The sequence below is a fragment of the Mobula birostris genome, chromosome 4 (genome assembly GCF_030028105.1).
Source record: "Mobula birostris isolate sMobBir1 chromosome 4, sMobBir1.hap1, whole genome shotgun sequence".
NCBI classification, from domain to species: Eukaryota; Metazoa; Chordata; class Chondrichthyes; order Myliobatiformes; family Myliobatidae; genus Mobula; species Mobula birostris.
In genome coordinates this window covers 65,631,300-65,647,759 of record NC_092373.1, presented here as the reverse complement: position 1 = coordinate 65,647,759, position 16,460 = coordinate 65,631,300, and positions in this window count along the sequence as shown.

Genomic DNA, 16,460 nt, shown 5'->3' with positions numbered 1-16,460 from the left:
TTATTATATAAGTCAGAAACATCCATTTTTGAACAAATTGCTCTGCATACACTGCCAATAGTTCTTTCACTTTGTAGTATATTTACCCTCGGACTACCTGTAGTTAAACTACTGGAATATCTACAGATTGCAGTTGTTAATATGCACCACAAAATATGATTATTATTACTCACGTGAAATTGCTAAAGCATTTATGGGAGATTATGCATAAAGTCAGACTTCCATAAGTCAGGTCTTCTGTAGCCTGAGCACTGCCTGTATTTAGATGGGGGCAATATAGAGTCATAGAGTACAATACTGAAATCTTCCAGCCCAACTAGACCGTACTGACCAAGATACCCCAACCAACCTAATCCCATTTGCCTGTGTCGGCCCACAACCTTTTCAATGTTTCCAATTCATGAATATGTCCAGCCAACCTTTAAAAGTTATTATTATACCTACCTCCACACAAAATGCTGGTGGAACGCAGCAGGCCAGACAGCAACCGTAGGAGGAAGCACAGTCAACGTTTCGGGCCGAGACCCTCCATCAGGACTAACTGAAAGAAGAGATAGTAAGAGATTTGAAAGAGGGAGGGGGAGGGGGAGATCCAAAATGATAGGAGAAGACAGGAGGGGGAAGGATAGAGCTAAGAGCTGGAAAAGTTGATTGGCAAAAGGGACACAAGGCTGGAGAAGGGACAGGATCATGTGACGGGAGGCCGAGGGAGAAAGAGAGGAGGAGGGGAGCACCAGAGGAAGATGGAGAGCAGGCAAGGAGTTATTGTGAGAGGAACAGAGAGAGAGAGAGAGAGAGAGAAAGGAAAAAACAATAATAGATAAATAAATAGATAGATAGATAGATAAATAAGGGATGGGGTAAGAACAGGAATGGGAGGAGGGGCATTAACAGAAGTTAGAGAAATCAATGTTCATGCCATCAGGTTGGAGGCTACCCAGACGGAATATAAGGTGGTGTTTCTCCAACCTGAGTGTGGCTTCATCTTTACAGTAGAGGAGGCCGTGGATAGACATATCAGAATGGGAATGGAACGTGGACTTAAAATGTGTGACCACTGGGAGATCCTGCTTTCTCTGGCGGACAGAGCGTAGGTGTTCAGTGAAACGGTCTCTCAGTCTGCATCGGATCTCGCCAATATATAGAAGGCCACATCGGGAGGACCGGATGCAGTATATCACCCCAGCCGACTCACAGATGAAGTGTCACCTCACCTGGAAGGACTGTCTGGGGCCCTGAATGGTGGTAAGGGAGGAAGTGTAAGGGCATGTGTGGCACTTGTTCCGCTTACAAGGATAAGTGCTGGGAGGGAGATCGGTGGGGAGGGATGGAGGGAATGAATGGACAAGGGAGTCGCATAGGGAGAAATCCCCGCAGAAAGCAGGAAGGGGGGGTGCAGAAGATGTGCTTGGTGGTGGGATCCCGTTGGAGGTGGCGGAAGTTGCGAAGAATTATATGTTGGACCCGGAGGCTGGTGGGGTGGTAGGTGAGGACAAGGGGAACCCTATCCCTAGTGGGGTGGCGGGAGGATGGAGTGAGAGCAGATGTGTGTGAAATGGGAGAAATGCGTTTGAGAGCAGAGTTCATGGTGGAGGAAGGGAAGCCCCTTTCTTTAAAAAAGGAAGACATTTCCTTCATCCTGGAATGAAAAACCTCATCCTGAGAATAGATGCAGCGGAGATAAGTCCCTTCCGGCACTTATCCTTGTAAGCGGAACAAGTGCTACACATGCCCTTACACTTCCTCCCTCACCACCATTCAGGGCCCCAGACAGTCCTTCCAGGTGAGGCGACACTTCACCTGTGAGTCGGCTGGGGTGATATACTGTGTCCGGTGCTCCCAGTGCAGCCTTCTGTATATTGGCGAGACCCGACGCAGACCGGGAGACTGTTTCGCTGAACACCAACGCTCTGTCTGCCAGAGAAAGCAGGATCTCCCAGTGGCCACACATTTTAATTCCACGTCCCATTCCCATTCTGATATGTCAATCCACGGCTTCTTCTACTGTCAAGATGAAGCCACACTCAGGTTGGAGTGCCTTATATTCTGTCTGGGTCGCCTCCAACCCGATGGCATGAACATTGATTTCTCTAACTTCCATTAATGCCACTCCTCCTGTTCCTGTTCTTACCCCATCCCTTATTTATTTGTTTATTTATTTATTTATTTATCCTTTTTTTTAACTCTCTCGCTCTTTTTTCTCTCACTGTCCCTCTCCCAATTACTCCTTGCCTGCTCTCCATCTTCCTCTGGTGCTCCCCTCCTCCTTCCTTTCTCCCTCGGCCTCCCATCCCATGATCCTCTCCCTTCTCCAACCTTGTATCCCTTTTGCCAATCAACTTCCCAGCTCTTAGCTCTATCCCTCCCTCTCCTGTCTTCTCCTATCATTTCGGATCTCCCCCTCCACCTCCCACTTTCAAATCTCTTACTATCTCTTCTTTCAGTTCGTCCTGACGAAGGGTCTCGGCCAGAAACATCAACTGTGGTTCTTCCTACGGATGCTGCCTGGCCTGCTGTGTTAACCAGCATTTTGTGTGTGTGTGTTACTTGAATTTCCAGCATCTGCAGATTTCCTCCTGTTTGCGATTATACCTACCTCAACCACTTCCTCTGGCAGTTGATTCCACATAGATTCCAATCTTTGTGTAAAAAAAGTCGCAACTCATGTTCCTTAATTTTTTTTCTCTCTCACCTCAAACCTATGTCTTCTAGATCATGATTCCATAACTTCAGGAAAAGACTGAGTGCATTCACCTGTCTACGCACCTCATGACTTTATACAGCTATAGGTCATAAGCTCATGCATCATTAGATTCAGATTCATTTATTTATCACATGTACATCGAACATACAATGAAATGGCTGGGGTCACCCATGTTGTAAAGACACTGCTCAGAAGAAGGCAATGGCCAACCACTTCTGTAGAAAAATTTGCCAAAAACAAACATGGTCAAGACACGACTGCCAAGTCATATGACACAGCACAAAATGATGATGGTGGTGGTGACTGTGAGAGGGATTGTGTGAGATTGTGGTGTGATCATAATAGAAACTGGTGGTCTTCAAGATCAGAAGGATCCAATTATTATTTTCTTTTTAGTTAAGAATGACCAGCAGATTTGATAAGAAGGAATGGGTGTGGAGTATTGCTTGACAAAAAGTAGCACTTTCAATGGAGTTAGGAGATTTGAAAGAACTTTGGGTGACCAGAGTTTAGTATTTGGGGAGAATAAAGAGGGAGTGGGATACAGGAAGAAAGCAATTTATTGAAGACCAGAAATGCATAAAGGAAATTGAACTTGGAGGTGTGCATTAAATAGACCCAAAAATTCACACACATGCATCATCAATAATGATTACTACGGGGTGCCTCTGGACCTACTCCAATACCCCACCCCAAAAGCTATTCATGCCACTACTACTACTATGTCGACTCAGGCCTAGGGGGCCGGCGTCGGGCACGATGACAGACTCTCCACTTCTCCCTCTCCCTCATCAGTGTGTTCAGTTCATCTACATTAGCCGCGCCACTGTCTTCTAGGAGCATGTTAACCATAGTCTTGGGAGGGTGCCCAGGGTTCATCCTCCCGTGCTTGGGCTCCCATATGATGACTAGGCTGGCAGGTAGCTCGGGGTGGCATAAACAGTGCCCTGCTAATTGCAATCTTCTCGCCTTGATTTTAGTGGTGAGCATCAGTAGGTTGCTATAGAGCTCGACGTTCGTCATGTGCTGTTGCCAACTCACGTCAAGAGCCATCCGGAGCATTCTTGTATAGCAACCATCTACAGACTTTCGCATAGTCTTGGTGAGTGTCCACGTCTCGCATCCGTACGTGAGAATGGACTCTATGACTGCTATGAAAATCCTCTTTTTAAGCCCTTTGGTCAGGTTCGACTTCCAGATTTCCGTCATGTCATTCATAGCCCTCCACATCAGCGTCTTCCATATCTTTATGTCCTTCTCCGAACTCATCATTCTTGACCCAAGGTACTTGTAGTCAAAGACTTCCTTAATGGTATCAGTCTCTATGGTCTTGAGAGTATCTTCATCACAGTTAAACACCATGTACTCTGGAAGACTGGAAGACTGGAAGACTGGAAGGCATTCTATTCATGCCCGTGAAGGTTAAAACACAGCGAACTGAAGGCAAAGAGGGAATGGTGAGTTGATATGAAAGATGAAGAGAGAAGTAATTTATATCGTAAGAAAAAGGAACATAATTAGGCCATTTGGCCCATTCAGTCTGCTGCACCATTCCATCATAATTTATTTTTTAAAATCTCCATTCTACTGCCTTCATCCAATAACCCTTAATCCTCCAGTCAAGAGCCCATCATTCTCTGCCTTAAATACACCCAGTGATTTTTTTTGGCCTCCACAGCCCTCTGTTGCAACAAATTTCACAGATTCACCATCTGCTGGCTGAATACATTTCTCCTCATCTCAGTCTTAAAGGGACTTCCCTTTATTCGGAGGATGTACCCTGGGATGCTAGACCCTCCTACTAGTGAATTTATTCTCTCCATATCCAGTCTATCTGTCCTTTTAGGCTCTGATAGGTTTCAATAAAATGCCCTTAATCCTTCTGAACTCCATTGAGTATGGGCCAAGAGACATCAAACTCTCTTCATACATTAAGCATTTAATTCCTGGTATCATTCTTGTGGATGTCATCCGGACCTCTTCAGGGCTAACAAAACTTTACTCTGGCTGAATAAATGCATCCTCAGCTCAGTTTTAAAGGGGCTTGCTGGACACCAAAGATGCATAAATCAGGATCCTCTTTATTGACTACAGCTTAACATTCAACACTACCACCCCCTCAAAACTAATCAATAAACTCCACAACCTAGACCTCAATACCCCCTTGTGCAATTGCATCCTGGATTTCCTCACTTGTATACCCCAGTCAGTTTCTATTGGCACAAGCATCTCCTCCACAATCTCCATCAACACAGGAGCACTGCAGAGATGTATACTTGGCCCCCAGCACTACTAGCTTTACACCTATGACTGTGTGGCTAAGTACAGCTCCAAAACTATATACAAGTTTGCGGATGACACCACTGTTGAGGACTGTATCCAAGGGGGTGATGAATCAGCACACAGGAGGGAGATTGAAAACTTGGCTGAGTGGTGAAATAACAACAACTTCTCACTCAATGTCAATAAGACCAAGGAACTGACTGTAGATTTCAGGAGAGGGAATCCAGAGGTCCATGAACCAGTAATCATCGGAGGATCAGAGGTGGAGAGGGTCAGTAACTTTAAATTCCTGGATGTCACTGTCTCATAGGACCTGTCCTTGACCCATCAGATAAATATTATCGCGAAAAAAGCATGACAGTGCCTCTTCTCCCTCAAGAGTCTGTGGAGGTTCGGCATGTCTTTGAAAACTTTGGCAAACTTCTATAGATGTGTGGTGGCAGTGTGCTGACTGGCTGCATTACGGCCTGGTATGGGAACACCAATATGTTAGAGCACAGAATCCTGCAAAAGGTAGTGGATTCAGTCTAGTACATCATGGGTAAAACCCTCCCAGCCATTGAGCACATATACATGAAACGTTGCCATAGAAAAGCAGCATCCTTCGTCAAAGATCCTCACCACCAAGGCCATGCTCTTTTCTTGCGGCTGCCATCAGGTAGAAGATACAGGTGCTTCAGGACTCACACCATCAGTTCAAGAACAGATACTACTCCTCACCCATCAGACTCTTAAACAAAAGGGGATAAATATACTTATTTAAGGACTCTGTTATATTGTTAGTTCATGCTCGTTATTTATTGTTATTTATCTATATCTGCATTTGCATACTTTGTTTACAGTTCATAGTTCCTGAAGTTTACAGATTACAATTATTGTTCTATAGATTTGCTAAATATGCCTGCAGAAAAAGAATCTCAGGGTCGTACATGGTGACATATATGTACTCTGAAAATAAATTTCACTTTGAACTTTGAACTTCAACTTCCCCTTATTCTGAGGCTGTAGTCTGGGATCCCAGACCCTCCTACTATTGGAAATATCCTATGCATAACTACTCTATCCAGACCTTGCAGGGTCTGATAGGTTTCAGTGGGATTCCTTTCATTCTTCTGAACTCCATCAAGTACAGACCCAGACTCTTGTCATATGTTAAGCCTTTCATTCCTGGAATCAATTTTGTGAAACCTCCTCAGGACCTCATCATTTTTCCTTTGATATGGGGCCCCCAAAAGTTTTCACGATATTCCAACATCTTATAAATCCTCAGCTGTACATCTGTGCTTTTATATTATATTCTTTTCAAAATGAATGCTAACATTCTTTTATGTTTTAGTTAATCCTCTTGAAATGAAAGCTAACGTTGCATCTGCCTTTATTTTACGACGAACTCAACATGCAAGTTAATCTTGAGGAATTTAGTGCAGATATGAAGGACAGTGAAAAGCGGTGAAGATATCTCCTAGAGGAAATTTGTTGTAGTTGTTATATAATCCATACAGAGCAAGGACTTCAAGTGACAGGAAAATGTTGAACAGCATGTCATGTTCAAAGAAAGCAATATGCCAGATGAGAAAGGGAACAAATTAAGATTTGGTGCACTATCACTTTAGTACTCTGGGTGAAGCAAGGGTCATAAGGTATATGCAAGCAGGAAGCCTTCGCTCTGTCAAGACATGGTTATCTAAATAATCATACACAATAAGCACATGAATAGAAAGAGCTGAATTTACTAGTGAAAGAACATTGAAGAGTGGTGATGATAGCTGATACAGTGTAAATGATTGGGAGGGAATGGGAAGGAGATGGGACAGATTTATCCTTAATAGATGCCTTTGGCAAAAAATCCAGCAAGGAAGTAAGATAAGGTAGCTTGGGCTACTGCTCATAAAGATACAATAAATATGCCTCAATGCTTCTTTGGAGGAGATAGAGATTCAGAAAAGAAGCTGGAGGTATTTTTAATATTCATTTTTGGTGTCTGCCCATCAAGTGCAGCAGTTATTCCCCATCAAAGGTGATAGTGAGCTAACTTCTTGAATTTGCAGTCCTGACGAAAGTACTGCAACACTGAAGGGCCAGCAACCCAGTTGTACGTCAGGATGTTGTGCAGCTTGGAGGAGAACTTGAAAGGGAGCACCCTCCTTTTCACGCGCTGTCCTTGTCCTCCTTAGTGATAGAGGCCTGGGTTTGTGGTATGCTCTCAGGATAGCCTGGGCAGGGACCACTGAGCACTAGTGAGGGAAGGATTGAATATTTCAGGTGGTGTCAGCTAAGGAGTCCACTTTATCCTGAATAGTGTCAAACTTCATGATAGTTATTGGTGCAGCACTCATCTGTGCAATCGGAGAGTATTCCTCTACACTCCTGATTTGTGCCTTGCAGAGGGTGGAAAAGCACTACAGACGTTGGAGAAGAGACAATCATTACATGATATTCAGCCCTTGGCTTGTTCTTGTGGTTGATCTACTTCAGCTTGTGGTCATTGGTGACAGCCTGGGCATTGATGGTGGTTGGCTTGAAGGTGGTAATGCCATTGCACATGAAGGGTAGATGATTAGATTTTCTTTTGTTGGAGATGGTGATTGCCTGGAACTTCTTCAGTGTGAAAATTGCTTGCCATTTATCAGTACATATGTGAATGGTGTTTAGGTCCCATTGCATGCAGGCTTGGACTACTTCATTTGCTGAAGGCTTGCAAATAGAAATAAATGTTGTGTAGGCATCAGCAAATTTACCTACTTCTGGCCTTACTGTAGAAGGAAAGATAAAACAGCTGAAGATGTTTGGACCTCGCACATTGGTCAGAGGAACTCCTGCAGTGAACTGCAGCCTTCATGTCATGGGCAGTCACTCTTACTTCACCTGCAGAATTCAGCTGTTCAGTCAATTTTGATCCAAAGCTATGAAAAGCTCTGGAATATGGTGACCCTGTCCAAAACTAATGACTGAGAATAGACTGCTGAGTGGTAACTAATTGGATTGGATCAGTCCTTAGCAAAACCAGAAAATACTGGAAACACTTACCTTATCAGGCAAGATCTGTAGAAAGAAAAACAAAGCTGATGTGTTAGCTCTGAATCCCTGTATCAGAATGAATCTGTTTTGTTCTTTTTTGTGACCAGAACGTGCCTGAAAATGTTTTCATCTTATCAGGTAGATACCGCTGTTGTAATTGAACCAGAACAATGATGCTAAATGTGCAGTTGGTTCTAGAGTTCATGTATTTCTGCTGTGTTGTTTTCTGGCTCTGCAGCCTCTGCTGGTTCCGGTGCTGTCAGTTGTTTCCAGATATCACATGGAGTGAACTGAATTGGTTGGACACTGGCGTCTGCGATACTGGAGATTATCAGGAAGACAGAGTCATAGAATTACACATTCATAGACAGCTGCTGCACAGAAACAACGTCTTTCGCTCACTGAGTCACTGCTGACCATTAGTTACCCATTTTCTGCAATGATTCTACCCTTCCCCATTTTACTCTCCCTAATCCCTATCAACTCCCGCCAAGTTGTACCACTTACCCTCTGCACCAAGAACAAGTTACAGCAGTCAATAGGCTTGCCAACCCCACCATTCATCCATTCAACACTAGCTAAATATGGTGGCTACTAATTCAGTGGTTCCTTTAGCACTCACACTGTTAGTACGTGGAGCGTCCTTCTCTAATTTAATTGCCCATCACCATTCACAACTAGTCATGGTGGAATTGTGGAGCTTTATCTCGGTACTGGATTAACTACACATTTTACACCAGGCCCATTTTTCCTTCAATTTTAGTCACAAGGTATATGGTACAAAATAAATCTACTGCTTCCTGGTTTGCACGCTTACCAAATATAAATTTTATTCCCATTATTATCAGAAGGATAGCTGTCAGAACTATTAATTAATATAGTCCATAGATGATTAATATCTTATCAATGAAATACATTCTTTGTGAAAGAAAATTCAGTTCTCATTAAGAAATTTTCTGTGCTCTTATCGCTACTCCTAAAAATGTCAAAAGCACTTCATATAAAAAGAATGAAGTCATGAAGTTGCATAATAACTACTGCTATGCCGCTAAACTATTTATCACAAGGTCTCAAATAGAAGTGGAGCCATTGATCAGTTAACATCATTTTGAGAACATGACGTTGGTTAGAAAGTCAGGAGAACTCCCTGTTCTTTTCAACAACTCTATATTGGTATTAAAAGGAAATGTCAGTGCTTTAATAGATCTTGAACCCTTAGGTTTCTGGCAGAGAACAATTGATTAGGAACACAACTAAACTGACATTTGTAACCGTGTTAATGTTTCACATAATAAATGCATTCCAAACCACTGGGAGGTTAACCTGCAGATTCTCGATTTCTCAGGAATATGTGTAGATTGAAGGTTGCACTAGTAGCTACATTAACCCAGAATTTGGCATGATCAGAACAATTCAAGCATGAATTTGAAATCCAGCCATGTAACTAAACAATGCTGGCAATGGCAGCTGATACAAATAAATTTCCATGATATGCAAACTAGAGGGTAATAAAACCCCTGGGTCAGGCACTGTATTGTTTTCGTGTTTTTTCAAATAGTCTATCACTTACTATAAAAGCAAATGACAGCCCTTTATTGTTTTCATGAAAAAAGCTCCTTTCTCCTAATAAGCTTTTACATATCATTTCCATTCTGCAACTGAAAGTGACCTGCCACCAGGATTCTGTGAGTGGTGTTGAGTCAGTCACGTGGAAGAGTGATTCCAACATTGTCCAGGTTTTATGAGGAGAAGACTCGATTTGTAATTAATTGATTTGCATCACAAATAACCTGCTTGGTACTTCAGAAGATATTCTGATAAAATTCCACATGTAAGCCGTATAGGGACAAAAGTTGTTGTTCAGGGAATTAAATAAACATCTTAGTAAGTAAGATTTGAAGACCTGTGTGATAATGCAAAACAGAACTAACAGAAAACAGTACTTGGAAGTGACATGGAGAAACCTATGATACGAAACATGTGGACCACCAGGATTAGGTAAGCAATGTCTCAGTTTAAAAATTCTCACCTCTTGTTTTCAAATCCCCCCCCCCCATGACTTCATAAGAGAATTGGAAACACAAAGTGAAAATTCTTTCCAGTATCCTATAGCTGCATGGCCTCTGTGTTCTTCTATTTCTGGTTGCTCACCATTTCTGAGGATAATCATTCCTTCATTACCTATAGCCTTAAGTTCAAGTTCATGATTGTTTAATGCCATTTCCTGCAAACAAGTGTAAGGAAGAATGAAATAATTGTTGACTTTGGATCCAATGAAGCACAAAAAACACAATAAGATGAAAAACACAATAATAAAATAAGCACAATATATGTAAATACATAAGATAACTTAGATACATTCATTGACTGTATGTCCATAAAGTGACACGAGGCACGGGAGTGTCTGTACATATGGTGCTACTGGCAGGAAATAATAAAGAAATGGCGATGTGCAGTGGGGAGGGGTGGGTTAGATCAGCCTTATCTGGTGGTCCTGGTGTGGATGCTGCGTAGCCTCCTCACTGATAGGAGTGGAACAAACAGTTTTTGAGCAAGGCGGTGGGATCCCTCATGATGACACCGGCCTTTGTCCAGCTCCTTTCTGTACATATGTCCTTGATGGCAGGTAGGCTGGTGCCAACAATGCGTTGGGCAGTTTTGACCACCCATTGTAGAGCTTTCCTGTCTGCTGCAGTGCATTTTCTGTATAATGCAGTGATGCAGCTTGTCAGGATGTTCTCTACTGCACATCTGTAGAAGGACGTGGTTATAAGTGTACATAGCCCAGCTTCCATAGTAAGTGGAGGCTTTGGTGAGCTTTCCTGGTTGTGTAGACTGTGTCCTGGGTCCCTGACAGGTTCTGTGAGATGTGCACTCCCAGGAGTTTCAAACAGCTTGCAGTTTTCACCGCTGTGCCATTAATGTAAAGAGGGATGTGAGTGGAACAAATTCTCCTGAAGTCGATAATCGTTTCCTTTGTTTTGGTGACACTGAGGAAGAGGTTATGTACCCGGCACCAGGCCCTGAACTCTTCCCCTCTTCTCTAAAGGCCATCTCATTGTTGTTGATGATGAGCCCCACCACTGTAGTGTCATTGGTGAACTTGCCAATTTGATTATTCGGATGTTTGGCCATGCAGTCAGCTGTGGGCCCAGCACACAACCCTGAGGGGTACTCGTATTGAGGATGATGCTGAGGCAAGAGCAGCTGTGCATCCTGACCATTGGAGGTCTGTGGGTTAGGAAGTCCAACACTCAGTTCCACAGTGGTGTGTTAAGATGACAGACAAGTAGGAAAGATCTGTGGGACAATAGCATTGAATGCCAAACTGAAATCTAGAAACAGCATTTTGACGTAAGTTTCCTTCTTTTCTAGGTGTGTCAGGGCCAGGTGCATGACTAATGCTATGGCATCTGCCATAGAGCAGTTCTATCAGTAAGTATATGGGTGAGTGACCAATGTGGCAGGAATGGTGTTTTTGATCTGTGCCAATCAAAGCATTTCCTGATGATTGGCATCAGTGCCATCGAGCAGTAGTCATTTGGTTCTGAGGAGCTATTTGATACAGGGATAATGGTGGCTGATTTGCAGCATGTGGGAACAGCTGCCTAGATGAGTAAGGTGTTGAAGATGTGCATGAAGACATCAGTGAGCTGGTGTGCACAGTCTCTGAGTACTCAGCCTGGGATTTTGTCTTCTGGGGTTAACTCTCTGCAGACTCCTTCTCACATCTGCTGCTGTTATAGGCCATGGCTACTCATCTGGGAGGGGCGGTAGCTTCTGTGGCTGGCATTGTATTGCATGCCTTGAAGTCTGCATAAAAGTTGTTGAGGGCATCAGGGAGGGGAGCATCACTGGTACAGTTGACACTGTTTTTTTCTTACAAGTCATTAATACTCTTGGTGCCCAGCCACACATACCAGGGGACCGTTTTCTGGAAGGTATTCCTGAATTTTTTGTGCATAGGCAGTCTTGGCCCTCTTGATGCCTTAGAAGAGGTTCTCCAGGTGGCTCTGTTTTCACTGAAGGCAGCATCCCATGTTTCTAGTCGGGATCACACCCCTGCGTTCAGCCAGGGCTTCTGCTTGGGGCGTGAGATGATTGTTCTTGAGGTACCAACATCACCTTCACACTAACAGATTTAGCTGGTGACAGATGAGGCATATTTCTTGAGGTCTGTGTATTCTCTGCATGTGGAAGCCTCCTTCAACATCTGCCAGTTAGTCTGTTCAAAACAGTCCTGAAGCATAGAGATTGCCTCATTAGGCCATACAGTGATGGTCCTCTTGACTGGTTTCTCCACTTTCAGCAGCGATCAGTATGCTGGGATTAACATGATTGAGAAGTGGTCAGAGAGGCCAAGATGAGGGCATGGGAAGGCTTGATAAGCTCCACATCTGTTTGTATAAACATGCTCCAGTCTGTTTGTTCCCCTGGTGGCTATGGTGACATGTTGGTGGAATTTGGGTAAAATGTCCTGCAGGTTAACATGATTGAAGTCTCCTACAATCGTGAAGACACTGTCTGTATGCTTGTTTTGTAGAGAGCTGATGATACTGTAAAGTTCTCCCTTCAAACCTTGCTGTTTGTGCTCAGGGGGATGTAGACAGCAGCGATGAACACAATAGTCAACTTCCTGAGCCCCTATACTTTGATATTCCCTCCCTGAATCAATCCCCATCTCTCTTTTCCCTTGTTAAATCTTATCCCACTGATCAAGTTCTTGCTCATCCATCCTTATTATTTGAAAATGCTGCTGCAAAGTGCCCTGGTGATTTTGTGGTGATAAAGGCTTGATGTAAAACAAAGCATTAGTGGTTATAAATGTTAGTGGAAGAAGACCATTTTTTTTCTAAACCAATTAAATTGATGGACTAAGGCATGGTTAATAGTTTTCAATGTAGGCATAAAGAAGGAGATATCTATACACAATCTTCTATGAGATTGTCAGCTGTTTACATAATGTAGAGTACTTAAGTAGTTTTTCAATTGCACTCATAGCCTCTCCTCTAATAATACTTCATTCTAAAATGCAGTAGCTTTTCCCAGAAGGAATTAATACAATATATGATTTACTGCATAGTTTTCCAATGAGTTTTAACTAGTTACTTCACAGAAGCTAAAATCAATCTTTTAGAGACAATTGCAGGATTATCAAAAACTGAGTGTCGCAACATCAAAACAAGATCAAAATAGCTCTGATGTAGCAGAAATGGTGCAATGCAGCAGATTGACTGAATTTACTTGTAATGTAGTTTCCACCTAAAATTCGGCACTGCATATTTTGTCTGTTCATTGTGAACTTTGTGTTCACAGCAGGCCTGGCCTTTTTAGGTGATATTTAAAAAACTGAATTCTGGGTTTTGAGCTTAATCAACAGCGAATTCTAAAGTTCCAAGTTGTGCACTTCTAGATTTACTGATAATGCGTTGGAGTCCTTCATGAAGTGAAGAACTTCCCTGTTTGAGTAACCACTTAAAGCCTGAGGAATCTTTTAAGGTTGGGCTGCCATCTATGTCAATTAGCCACATCCCCTGATATCATTACTTTCCAACATCTCAAATTTCTGGCTTCTTGAATGTTTTGCATGCACAACCATACCACAGCAAGAGCTGAATCTGAGTTGTTAACTTACACCTAATCTCTTGGTCTGACTGTCACTTTAAAGGATTTACATTATAAAAATATTCTTAAAGCAAACTTGATAAATTTTCATTCATTTGTTTATAGGCAAAGCCTACCCACCATCAAAGGCGTCTGCAAAAAGTGGTGCCTGAGGAAGGGGGCATCCATTAGGGAGAAGGTAAAATCTATTTGATGTTTTAGGAACAGCTTCTACCCATCTGTCGTCAGATTTATGAACAATCCATGAATCCACAAACACTACCTATACCTCATTATTCTTCTTTTACCCTATTGATTTTTTTATTTTTATTGTATGTTACAGCAGTTTTTTATGTCATATATTGTACCACTGCCTGAAAACAACTGATTTCACAACATACCGCATGTCGGTGATAATAAATCTGATTCTGACTCTGACCCCAGCTAACAAGGAAACAAACCAAAATCAGTTTCTTCAATCTGCACTGCAGTCTATATTTCCTAACCATCCCTCTCTCTGCCAACAGAGCCAGAAAGTTCACCACTTTTGTATTATTTTTGACTGACGATGACCGTCTGGCCACAGGTATGTTCCATCACTGAGACCACCCATTTCTCACTTATGTAACACAAACAGTGCCTTGAAGTGAAATTATCACTCTTTTTTTAATTCCCCATCTCCCAATTTTGTTAACCCTCCTCTACTCTACCCAAGCTCCTTTAATTCTGGATCCTTCACAACCCTGATTTTAATTGTTTTTCCAATTTGCCTACTGAATTACCTACTCCATTTGCCTACAGAAGCAACAGGTCCATAGCAGATGCCATCTCATTGGCTCTTCACACAACCCTGGAACATCTGGACAGCAAAGGTGCTCTTTATCGATTACAGCTCAGCATTTATTACCATCATCCCCTCTAAGTTAATTAGTAAACCAAAAACCTGGGGCTCAAAGCTCCTTTGTGCAATTGGATCCTGGATTTCTTCACCTGCAGACCCCCATCAGTTTGGATTGGCAAAATCACCTCCTCCACAATCTCCATCAGCACAAGGCTGTGTGCTTAGCCCCCTGCTCTACTCACTTTACACCGATGACTGTGTGGCTAATTACAGCTCCAATACCATATTCAAATTCACTGATGACACCACTGTTGTGATGAATCAGCATACAGGAGGGAGATGGAAAATTTGACTGAGCGGTGTCATAACAACAACATCACACTCAATGTCAGCAAGACCAAGGAACTGATGGAAGACTTCAGGACTGGGAAAGCAAAGGTCCATGAGCCAGTAATCATCAGAGGATCAGAGGTGGAGAGGGTCAGTAACTTTAAATTCCTGAGGGTCATTATCTCAGAGGATCTGTCATGCACAATTAAATGTAATTGCAAAGAAAACACAATAGTCTTCCTGAGGTGTCTTGTGGAAATTTGGCATGTCATCAAAAGCCTTGACACAGTTCTATAGATGTGTAATGGTAAGTGTACTGGCTGCATTATGGCCTGGTGTGGAAACGTCAGTGCCTTTGAGTGGAAAATCCAAAAAAAGGTAATGGATTCTGCCCAGCATATCACAGGAAAAACCCTCCCAATCATTGCGCACATCTACATGAAGCATTGTTGAGGAAAAGCAGCTTCCATCATCAAAGATCCTCATCTCCCAGGCCAGGCTCTTTGTTGCTGCTACCATCAGCTGGATGGTACTGGTGCCTCAGGACCCACAGCACCAGGTTCAAGAACAGTTTCTGCCCCTCGACCATCAGGATCTTGAACAAAAGAGGATAACATTCTATTTCTGATGTTCCCACAACCAATGATCTCACTTTTAGGACCCTTTATCCTGTTATCTCATGCTCTCCTTATTTATTTCTGTTTATTTATATTTGCATTTGCACAGTTTGTTGTTCATTGATCCTGTTTACAGGTACTGTTCTATAGATTTGCTGAGTATGCCTGTAGTAAAAGAATCTCAGGATTGAATGTGATGACATGTACAGAACGTACTCTGATAATAAACTTTACTTTGAACTTTGAAATGATCTGTCGTTATGGCTTTATCCAAAACTACTAAGCTTTAGGTTTGGAGACAGCAAGCAAAGCAGAGACTCTGCAAGTTGGGCAGCATCTGTGGAAAGAGAACTTGAGTTACCACTTACAGTCTCAGATCCTTTCTTTTCTTTCCCACAGATACTGCCTCACCTGCTGATTGCTTGTAGAGTTTTCTGTTTCATTTCAGATTATCATTTCCTGATTTTTAAAATTTTCTTCTAAGCTGTCAAGGTTGTATGTGGTGACATGTATGTACTTGCTGCCTCACCATAAATCTCTGTATTTTATTTTAATCTCACTCACATCATTTAAAATGATTGTTTGTGATCAAATTTATGGCCACTTGCACATACAGTAATCACATTGCTGACACTCTAGGGATGTTTTACTATGTTACTCTGTTCTTTTTTTCCCTAAAGCAATTGCACTGGCTGAGGAAGGGCTTGGTTCCAGTCTCAATTTTTGCTTTCAAAGGTAGCCAGGAGTCAATGTCATAGGTCGAGAAGGAGGTTTTTGATGTGGTAGACCAATAATGTCTCTTTCAGGCATTTTTGCTGGACCTCTTCCCTACAGCAGAGGGGAAAGGAAAGTCTTCAGGGACATCCCAAATACCCTTTCTCCATTTTGTGAGGTCAGGAATTCCCAAAAGATATAACTTCCCCTCATATTCCTCTTCATTATCTCTGGTGTTAAAAGAGCTCTGAGTAAAATACCTGTCAAAGGCATCATATAAATGCAAGCAATTATTGTTAAATTTGTTTTGCTATTTCACCACATTCAGAAGACTTGTTTTTTTATATTG